The sequence below is a fragment of the Camellia sinensis genome, chromosome 1, assembly GCF_055761805.1.
Source record: "Camellia sinensis isolate YWXY chromosome 1, ASM5576180v1, whole genome shotgun sequence".
NCBI classification, from domain to species: Eukaryota; Viridiplantae; Streptophyta; class Magnoliopsida; order Ericales; family Theaceae; genus Camellia; species Camellia sinensis.
Genome location: NC_138961.1, coordinates 209,111,458 through 209,121,779, shown reverse-complemented (window position 1 = coordinate 209,121,779; position 10,322 = coordinate 209,111,458).

Below are 10,322 nucleotides of genomic sequence, written 5' to 3'. Positions count from 1 at the left end.
GATATTCAAAAATTTGAATAGATAGATAAGATGATAAATCTGTTTAAATAGGGGGAAAAATTGAATAGATAGATAAAAAAGTAGATTAGATAAGATTTTATTTGGACAAATATTTTTAAACAGAAAAGAAATTTGAATGAAACAGGTTAAAAAATTGAACATATAGGGTGAAAAATTTGAGCAGATAGTCAATAAAAAGTCAAATAAATAAAAAAAAAAAGTCAAAAGTAAAATTAGAAACAAAATATCTTATAAGATTTTTTTATTTAATTATTTTACAAAATGTGAATATTTTGTTAACAAAAAATATCTACTGAATTTAATGTATTAAACACTCTTTCAATTGAATTTATCATCAATTTTCTCACTATTTAAGTAAGTTTTTTTTTTTTTTATTTACAAAAGAATATACAAAAAGTAATAAAAAAAAACAGCGTAACTAAAAAAAATAAAAAGATAAAAAAAAAGTATTAATATAATTTGTTTGTAAGGATTTGAGTATGGGATATGACTAATAGTTCATCTGGATTAATAGCCTGTTGTTTGATTCAAAATTTTTAAACAGAACTAATAGTTAATTCGGACTATGAATCCTAAATTTATGGAATTGTTTTATCTCATGGGGTGTGGGACACAATCCATAGACAGCGATGCTAGGGGTCTCGAATGCCTCGACAATTCCTCTCTTCATTTTCTGTTCTTTTTTCTTTTTTTTCTTTTATTTGTTGGTGTTGGTGTTGGTGTTTTTTTTTTTTTTTTTTTTGAAGGGTGGTATGTGTAGGGATGTGTCAAAAAATTAGACATTCCGCACCAATTTATCATGGGTTAGACTAGTTGGATGATAAAATTAACTGATTAGTTAAGTTATTAGTCAAAATTTGTTAATTTTATATAATTTTGTACGAGTCTCTGCTAATTAAAATAAAAATATAGTAAGGACTCATACAAAATTATATATAATTAACAAATTTTAACTGGTAGCCTAACTGATTAGTCAATTTTATCATTCAATCAGTCTAACCCAACTCACTCACCTTATCAAACCAGACAGGCTGAGTTGGTGCAGGGTGTCTAATTTTTTAGCACATTCTTATTGTCACGACCTAAACTCTCATTTATAGGTTAACATCGTAATCGACCAGTAATCTTGGGATTACCAAAAACCTCTAAACAAATTAACAAAATAAGGGACTAGTATAAGCAATTATACAAGCATATAATGTCTATAGAGTTGTGCAAACATATATGAGATAGAAAATTTAAAACTTATATTCACATATATGTGATGTCATATATGCATCAGTTATACATTACCCAAAAAGGGATAAAGAAAAACGGGACTTAGCCCTTTATACCGTCTAAACAAAAGTCTTATCCTAAAAGAGAAAAGGTAAAAGATAAAACAAATACCGCATGCACTTTATTTGAATGCTTGAGACACTTAGGAACCTCTTCGAGAGGAACTGTGGTTAGCTTGACAAAACAGAATTCCAGGCAACAGCTTAAGCTTGGTCTCGCACCTGATCACCTACGTACATAAATAATACAATGAGTTGGAGCTTAGTGAATAACGACAAAATAAAGGGTTTAGGAATGATGTCTATCACAAATTCAAAAATCAAAGCTCATATCAGAAACAAATTCAGATTCACATACTTATACAAATTTCATAAACAGTTATACGTAGTACATCTATTAGTTAACAGTTCAGATTGGTCATAAAGACCCACGTACATCGTCGGTACCGACGACTATAAAGGTCAACATCTTTGTGCGTATATAGCCATGGTATTGTTACTCCGACGACTAAAAGGTCAACATCTTTGTGTGTATATAGCCATGGTATTGTTACTCCTTGGCGAAGGCTACGTGAACATAGGTCTCGGTATTATTACCTCCGGGCATGGGCCACATGAACATAGACCATGATATTGTTACCCTTAGGCAAGTGCCATGTGCATATTGGCCATGATATTATTATCCTTCCGGACGAGGGCCACATGAACATAGACCACTGTATTGTTACCCCTTGGCAACGACCACGTGAACTAAAAATGCCACAAATATATTTCAGAAAAATGGACATTCATTCATGATTCATAAATAACATTTCAGAAAACTGATCATATCATTTCAGTCAAAAAATATTTATAACTAAAAATAATTTTACAGAATTGTTACTCACAGATAGTTCTAATGGCAGAATAGATCACGTGGATAGAACAAACTGATCAAGTAGTGCTAACATGTGACCAACACAAACACGTGATAGATACACTTGAACATTTGTCCCAAAAGTGCTTGACTTATCATTCTTCTTTGTTAACGTGCGTTTCTAACTCTTATCCTCATTATCATGTCTTAATTAAGGCTTAGGAATACTTATGATGTAATGAGGATGCCAAAACATACATGGAAAACACTTGTTAAAATTTCTAAAACAGGGCAGTTCATTCTAACGCAACTTTGGTCGCTCGAGCGGACCCCTTGGTCTGTAAAACTTTTGGGAGCTCGCATTTTACGCTCGAACGCAACTTTTGGTCACTGGAGCCAAAGCTCAAAAATGAAAGTGGTCACTCGAGTGTAGATCTTGTCGCTCGAGCCAACCCTCAACTCTGCAAAAGTACTAGGAGCTTGCATCCTTCACTTGAGAGCAGACTTCACCGTTCGAGCGAAGAGTGTAAATTCTAGAATTTCCAGATTTGTTTCCCAAGTTCAAAACTCGAATTTAAAGCTTAAAGACACATCCTTTGGGTCCCAAAACTTGAGAAAACATGTAGAAAATCATCGAGTTTCATGAATTACAAATCATTTCGCAAAATCAAAGCTCAAAAGCAAGTCAATTATTCCAAAAGTGAACTTGAAACCCATATCTATATATGTAGATAACATGCATGTATGGAATTGAAATCTCTCCTTCTCAAAACATAAATTCATGGACTGAAAAGTATAAAAACATGAAAAATCTTTCAAGTCCTTCAACAAAAATCTCATGCACGTGAGAATTGTTTAAAATTCAAACTCAAAATGAGATGAAAATGTATGCATGCATGATATGGTCTTCTTTCCTACTTCATTAACTTAATTCTTGCATTAATCAACTTGATTCTCTTGAATTCATGCTCTTGATGACTCAAACACTTAGTTCCTAGGTTGGATTCTTACCTTGAAGGCTCAATTGTGCTCTAGATGTCCAATTCTTTGAGCTAGGAGGCCAATTTATAGTTTCCTTCCAAATTCTCTCATTTCCTCTCTTGATTACAATCTTTTCTTCACTCTCTTCTTTTTCACATTGGTGTCTCAAAAATGATGAAATGAGAGTGTGTGTGATGTTCTAAAATAAACTTAAGTAGGGGGTGAGCACAGTCCAAATTGGTTCGGATTTGGGTAAAATCGGGACCAATCCGTTATATATGGTTCTTGAAAAAAAGGAGCTAATCCAATCCATTTAAACATGGATTGAATCGGTTTAGGACCATGGATTTACATAATTAAATAACAAATATATATATATATATATATAGAACATTTTAATTTTATAAAAATATAAACATAACATCATATTAGTTTCACAATAGCAACATGTCTTTCCTTAATAGCGACATATTGTTCTAGAATTTAAACAACCATAAAAAACTGCTTCCAACATAAGTATTTAAACCATTATAAATTAAAACTAAAAACTAACAAACAAATGTAATAAAAGAAGATACTATGTGGGTTTAGGTTTTATATGGAATAAGAGAAGATACTATGCAAGATGGTATATAATATAAATATAAGCTATTTGTATATGGTCCGGATCGGTAATCGTGGGGTTCAATCCGGAACCGATTTGTGGACTACAGATTTTTAATTTTTTAATCGAGAACTGAACCATGGATTCAAAAAATCAATCCAAACCTACTGGATTGGACTGGATCGGATCGGATTACGAATTTCACAGATTTCTTGCTCATCCCTAAACTTAAGCTTTATATAGGCTTGATTAGTGGGGTTTAATTAAGCTTGGCTTAAGGCCAATCAATTGGTATTATTTTATTCTAAATATTTGAATCCAAAACAAAATCCAATTAAACTTATTATAGAATTCTAAAAATTATAAATAATACATAAACGGAGTCAATTTTGCATTTGGACGCCAATAAAGCTTTCAATTCGCATAATGAAACAGAAACACAGACAGATATTTTTACGACCGATAGATACAACAACATATAAAACATATAACACATAATTAATACATGTTTCCATCATAATTACTTATTAAGCATTTTTAAGTAAAGTTTATTAGCTAATCACAGGTCGAGATTGTTACACCTATACATAACCATCCTTTCACAAAAAAAAAAAAAAAAAAAAAAAACAACAACAACAACAACCAAACCAACACAGCCAACAAATAAAAAAAAATTTAAAAAAATGGAAAAAGAAAGGAAGTCGAGGCATTCGAGCCTCACAATTCGAGGCCCCAAACATTTTCACCATGAGATTAGGTAGTGAAATTATATTTTTGACCCTCTACTGTTTAATATCTTTTTAAAAATAAAATTTATTTATCAAATATTATTTAATCTCAGTTCAGAAAATATATAATTTATTATATATTATTATGTGTAATTTTATAAAATAATATAATTATTAAAAGCTTAGGGGTCAAAATATAAATAATAATAATAATAATGGACATAATAATAAAATAAATAATTAATTTTCTGTTAGTATGTGATAATGTGTAATTTAATTAAGAATTAATTAATTTATATAATTATATTAAAATATTAGGTCAAAGAATAATTATCTAAAATATTTATTTAAGATAAGATTGAATCTATATATATTTATGACGAATCTGGAGGGAAAGAGATGCTCGGCCACGTGTTGGGCAAGGAGTGGCGTCACCTCCCTATAAATAGGGAGAGTGATCAATCTGGAAGAGGGAAAGAAAAGAAAGGAAGAAAAGAACGAGAGAAAGAAGGGAAGGAAAGGAAAGAAAAGAATAAGAGGAAAGAAAGGAAAAAAAAAATAGTTGAAGCTGACAGGGTTTTTGATAGTGGAAAGAAAGAGTAAAGTATTAAAGATAAGGTGAGTTATATTATGCTTTGAGTCACCAAAATATATTTTACGTATGTTTTAACTTACCAAAATCTGTTTTATACAAATTATGTTTTTAATAAAAGTTATGTTTTATAAAGGTTTCAGTTACGTGGTTTACCTTCTGAATCCTATTTGGTTAAAGGAAACCCATGTATATGTTTGTTTTACTTTTAAAGAATATTTGACTACGACCTTATAAACAATTATGTTTTGTAAGTACCACCACGGGAGTCCCACGCCTTAGGGGACTTAAATAACCATTGGTCTCTGTTTGATCACTTTGTGGTCCTTTGTCTGTCATGGATCCATTGACCTCTGTTTTGTGCAGACCAAAGTGTTGTGCGGAACTAGGTGCTACACTATTGTGGGAGTCACCTCTAGAATTCGTGCGAGCAACCTCTTGAATCCGTACCTCTGTTCTGACTGTCACTTCTGTGACCTCTGCTCTGTTCTGTTCTGTTTAGTACTGTGGTTATGGTGATATATTTACATAGTTTCTGTATTTCAGTTTCTGACATTTAAATGATTTATGAAAATAATCTCAGTTTTGCTACTTAAAGGATTATTTGTTCCGACTAAGTTATCTGTAAATGTTTTGGCCTCAATAACTATCCATGGCTATTTTGTATTCCTTATACTCTTGGTATAATATTTCTCACTCTGCCACGTGCTTATAAGTTTTACCAATTTTCAGGAACACATGCAATTCAGAAATAGCTTTTGGAAAGTCTTAGACGCGGGGCTGCGGAATAGACACACATAACACTTTTATGCTATTATTTATATGTAAATATCGGCCTTTTTGGTCAATATATTTTGTAATAAAAATAGAAGCTCCAATGATTATTTTGGTACCCTTTCTCAAATATTTCTTCCGCTTGTATTTATTAATTTGTTTATAAATTGGCCGTAGGTAACCTCAGTTACTGGCCATCACGATGCTTAACCCTTGGATACGGGGAGCGGGTCGTGACACCTATTATTTAGTAAATAATTCAAAAAGACAAAATAGTCTTTTGAACATTTATCCTTCTCCATAATATTCCAAACAAAAATAGGATTCAATACAATAATCCAATCCAGACATTTAATCCTATGACTAAACAACCAAACAAATATAGGATTTGATAGAATAGTCTAATTCAGACATTTAATCCTATGACTAAACAAACATAAAATATAAATCTAATCAAACTAAATAGTTTGAAGATAATATATCCTATAACTAACAGTCTAATAAATTATAATATCTTTTTATTCAATCCGTCCAAACAAACATTCCCTCCATATGTATTACGGCCTATTTTGGCAACATGGTTTGTAGTCACTTTTTTTTTGTTAGTAGCAAAAGCCAAAAGTTGGCTTTTTTGTCTTTTTTTTTTTCATTTGGGATGTTGGTTTTTAGCCAACGGTGAAATTACAATTTTACCCCTCATGGGTCAAAATATGTTACATATGTGAAGTTGTAAATATTTTAAATAAATAGGAGTAATTTGGTCATTTTATTATGATTTGACATCATAAACAAACATTAATCAAAAAAGTCAAAAGTCACTTTTTACCAACTTCCTAAATCATTTGTCTAAAAAAATCAAAAACTTAATTAAAAATCAAAAAATTACTTTTTACCATCTTCTCAAAATAACCTTTCATACAGCTAAAAGAGAATATACCCTATCATACAAGAAAAATATTACTCCCTCTGTCCCATAATATTAGTCCCTTATTCCATTTTTCATTGTCCCAAAATATTAGTCCCTCTTCAAAAATCAAGTACAAAAATAATATAAATTTTCCATTTTGCCCTTCTTTTAAATTCATAAATAATATAAAAAGTACAATTATGACATTGATATTCTCAAAAAAGTGTACTATCAAAGGGTAATTTTGGAAAACCAACTTTTTAAAAGTACAATAATTGTACTATCAAAAAAAGTTGAATTCCCCAAAAGGGACCATTATTTTGAGACGGAGGGAGTAATAAGAAATCATAGCTGGGAAGCATGTGATGTTTTATGTGCCTCAAAGTTGGGTTTCTTTTCCACCTTTTTGAAAAAAAAAACGTACTTGAGAATTCCTAGATTAGATGACATCATTATCAAATCTAAGGTTAGATTCGTAGATGTAATGGCAAAAATAAATAGGAATAATATTAAAAATATTAAATTTTTTACTATTTAAATGTCCAAATGTCTCATATAGGTGAGATTTGTAATTTTGTAAATTCTATATTATGTGAGACATTTGATCCTTTGATCATTTATTTTATAAAAAATTTAAAGACTATAACATTTTCCTATTATAATTATTTTTGTTTAACAAAATATTTTAACATTTGAATTTTTAACTAAATAAAATTATAATTTAAATTTTTAGAGCGAGTGTCCTAAATAATCCCAAACAACCCTGTAATAGTAACATATTAATCTATCTATCATGGTCCAAAAACAGCCCATGAGTTTTTATTGTTGTTTTTTGTGCTGATTTGGTGGTCTAACCTTAAAAATCTGCAAATTCGAAACGCCACATGCTTTCGAGATTATATAGGTTGAAAAAATAAAATGAAAATACGAATAGATTCTCTCCAGTTGGAGAGGTGTGGTTGAACATCAGTAGTCCTGATCTACAAACATATTTCAATATTTAAACAACTTATTTTTTACACGTTGAATTGACTATTTACATATTCAAAATATACGTATATCTTGTGTCTTGCTCTCTAATTCATGCATAAGATGAACGAAGACAATAGTGACATGATAGATCAACTTGTCTTAAAATAATACATGGAATCCATCTTTAAAAATAAATATAATTTCATCGTGTAATTATATTTTATTAATATTATTTCTTTACATGACTCAAAAATATTTTACCAGTTGAAATATATCACTTTACTAAAATTAATCCAAAGTGAGCCCACCAAATCCAACCACACTTTTCCAGTTGGAAGCCAACTAGATAATTCCTTAAAATAGTGTAATGTTTTTTTTTTTGTTAGAATCTAAAAAAACTAAGCTCTATTTGATTAGATTTTAACATTCTATTTTCTAAGAAGTTTTGAAAATAACTAATAACTAATTTAGTGGGGAAAAAAATTAAAATTTTGTTATTGGTAACAAAATAATTACATTTTGTTAGGGTAAAAGTTGTTTTTTTTAACATTTTAACTATTTTTTTTAATCTCAAGACCAAATATATATATATATATATATATTTAATAACTTATTTAACTAGAAAATAACTTTTTTAATCATGCCGGACAATGCCTAAATGAAATGATTTTTCCTCATTTTTTCTAGTCCAACACCACACAATACAAAATTAAAAATATTTCAATTACAAATCAACCAATTATTGAAATTTGATGCTGTAGCTATCATTTCAACATTAAACACCTTTCTAGCATATATTTGAATCCCTCTACTTCATCATTAAGAAAGAGAAAAAAAAAGAAGAAGAAGTTTGGCTTCTTTTGTGAAGACCAAACCAGAAGACTCTTGAAGAAGAAGTTCATCTTGAGTTCAACCTCCTGAAGGTCGACGATAGAGGCACCTTGAAGCTTCCCGAACATATTCAAAACACGATGAAATTTCCATCACTGCCTACGCATCTCACCCTCTGAAGAAACTCTATAAATAGAGAGGTAAGGAATTGTATTTTGTATGTAAACATTAAATTGAAGAAAAAGAGAGTGGTGAGGAAACATGAGTGAATTTGTATCTCTTCAAAATATATAGAATTTTCACTGCCTGTGGATGTAGGCTATTACCGAATCATGTAAACTTTGTGTTTCTCTATTGTGTGTATGTTTGTTTGCCTTAATTTGTGACTCTCCCTAACCTAACAAGTGGTACCAAAGCTCGATTGGGCGAATTTTCAGTGAAACAGGGGACATTTTTCAAAATTGTTCAGATTTCAAAGTGATTGATATCCACTTTTGATCATACCAGGTTGAAGCTCTTGATGAGAAGAGCACATAGAGAGAAAAAAAAAAAAAAAGTTGAAAAAGGACAACGGAGCTGCCCACACGTGCCCTATGTGCCTCCTGACGCCGTTCTCATGTGTGGCGCCACTAGAACACACGCGCCACGCGTCGTCCCCAGGAGAACCAAACACCGAATTCCTTTTGCTATCGATCGCTAACGTCACGCCACCAGCTGATGACGTCATCCACTTGAAATTGAGTCGAGTCGCCGCGCTGCCGCTGATCTGCCACGCGTTAGCTCCACATGTCGCCAAGTCAGCGCCATGTGTTGCTGCCATGTAATCACTACCAGTTTGGTCAACGCGCCATGTCAATTGTCACATCAGCAGGTTTAACTGCCACCTCAGCAGGCCAATTAGAAACGAAATATTCTCTCTGTGATGGAATATTTTCTTAAATAACAAAATATTCTCTGAAAAGTTTTGGTCAGTTTTGGGAGCACTTTTAGGTTGCTTTTTGACGTAAAAAGAGTAGTCCCTAACTAAATCTACCGTTCCGGACTCAACCGCGCTATCCATTTCTTCATATTCAGATCCAAATTTTACGAGGTTGTCAGGGGTGTTTGTATTTCAAATTGTCTTAGCCGTCCTCGAAGAAGGGCTTTTTTGGTGGTTTTAGAATTTTGAAAAAGAATGACTGAAGAAATACCTTCATCAAGTAACCAAGGAAAAATGAGTTCAATCTTCAATGCAAGTTTGAGGTTAAAAAATTCGATGGAAGAAACAACTTCGGCATGTGGCAATGCAAAGTCTTAGACGTGCTTATCCAACAGGAATTGGATATCGCTTTGGAGGACAAACCTACAGAAATGTTTGACAAAAATTGAAACAAGATCAACTGGCTAGTTTGTGGTACCATCCGGTTACGTCTTGCAAAAGATCAAGAGTATTCTGTCATGAAGGATTCGTATGCCAAAGATCTCTGGAAGAAGTTGGAGGACAAACACATGACGAAAAGCATAGAGAATTAATTATACTTGAAGAATAAACTTTTCCAATTTCAGCATAAAGAAAGAAGTTCAATGTCTGAACACTTGAATGACTTTAACAAGATTCTTGCCAATCTACTCAATTTGAATGTTGAAGTTAAAGATGAAGACAAGGCTTTATTGCGGCTGAATTCCTTACCAAATAAATATAAGCACTTGACTCGTTTGGCAAGTGGCTTTTTTAGCTAAAAAGTCAAAAAGTCACTAAAAAAACTAAAAAGCTAACAACCCATACCAAAAAGGCAAAAA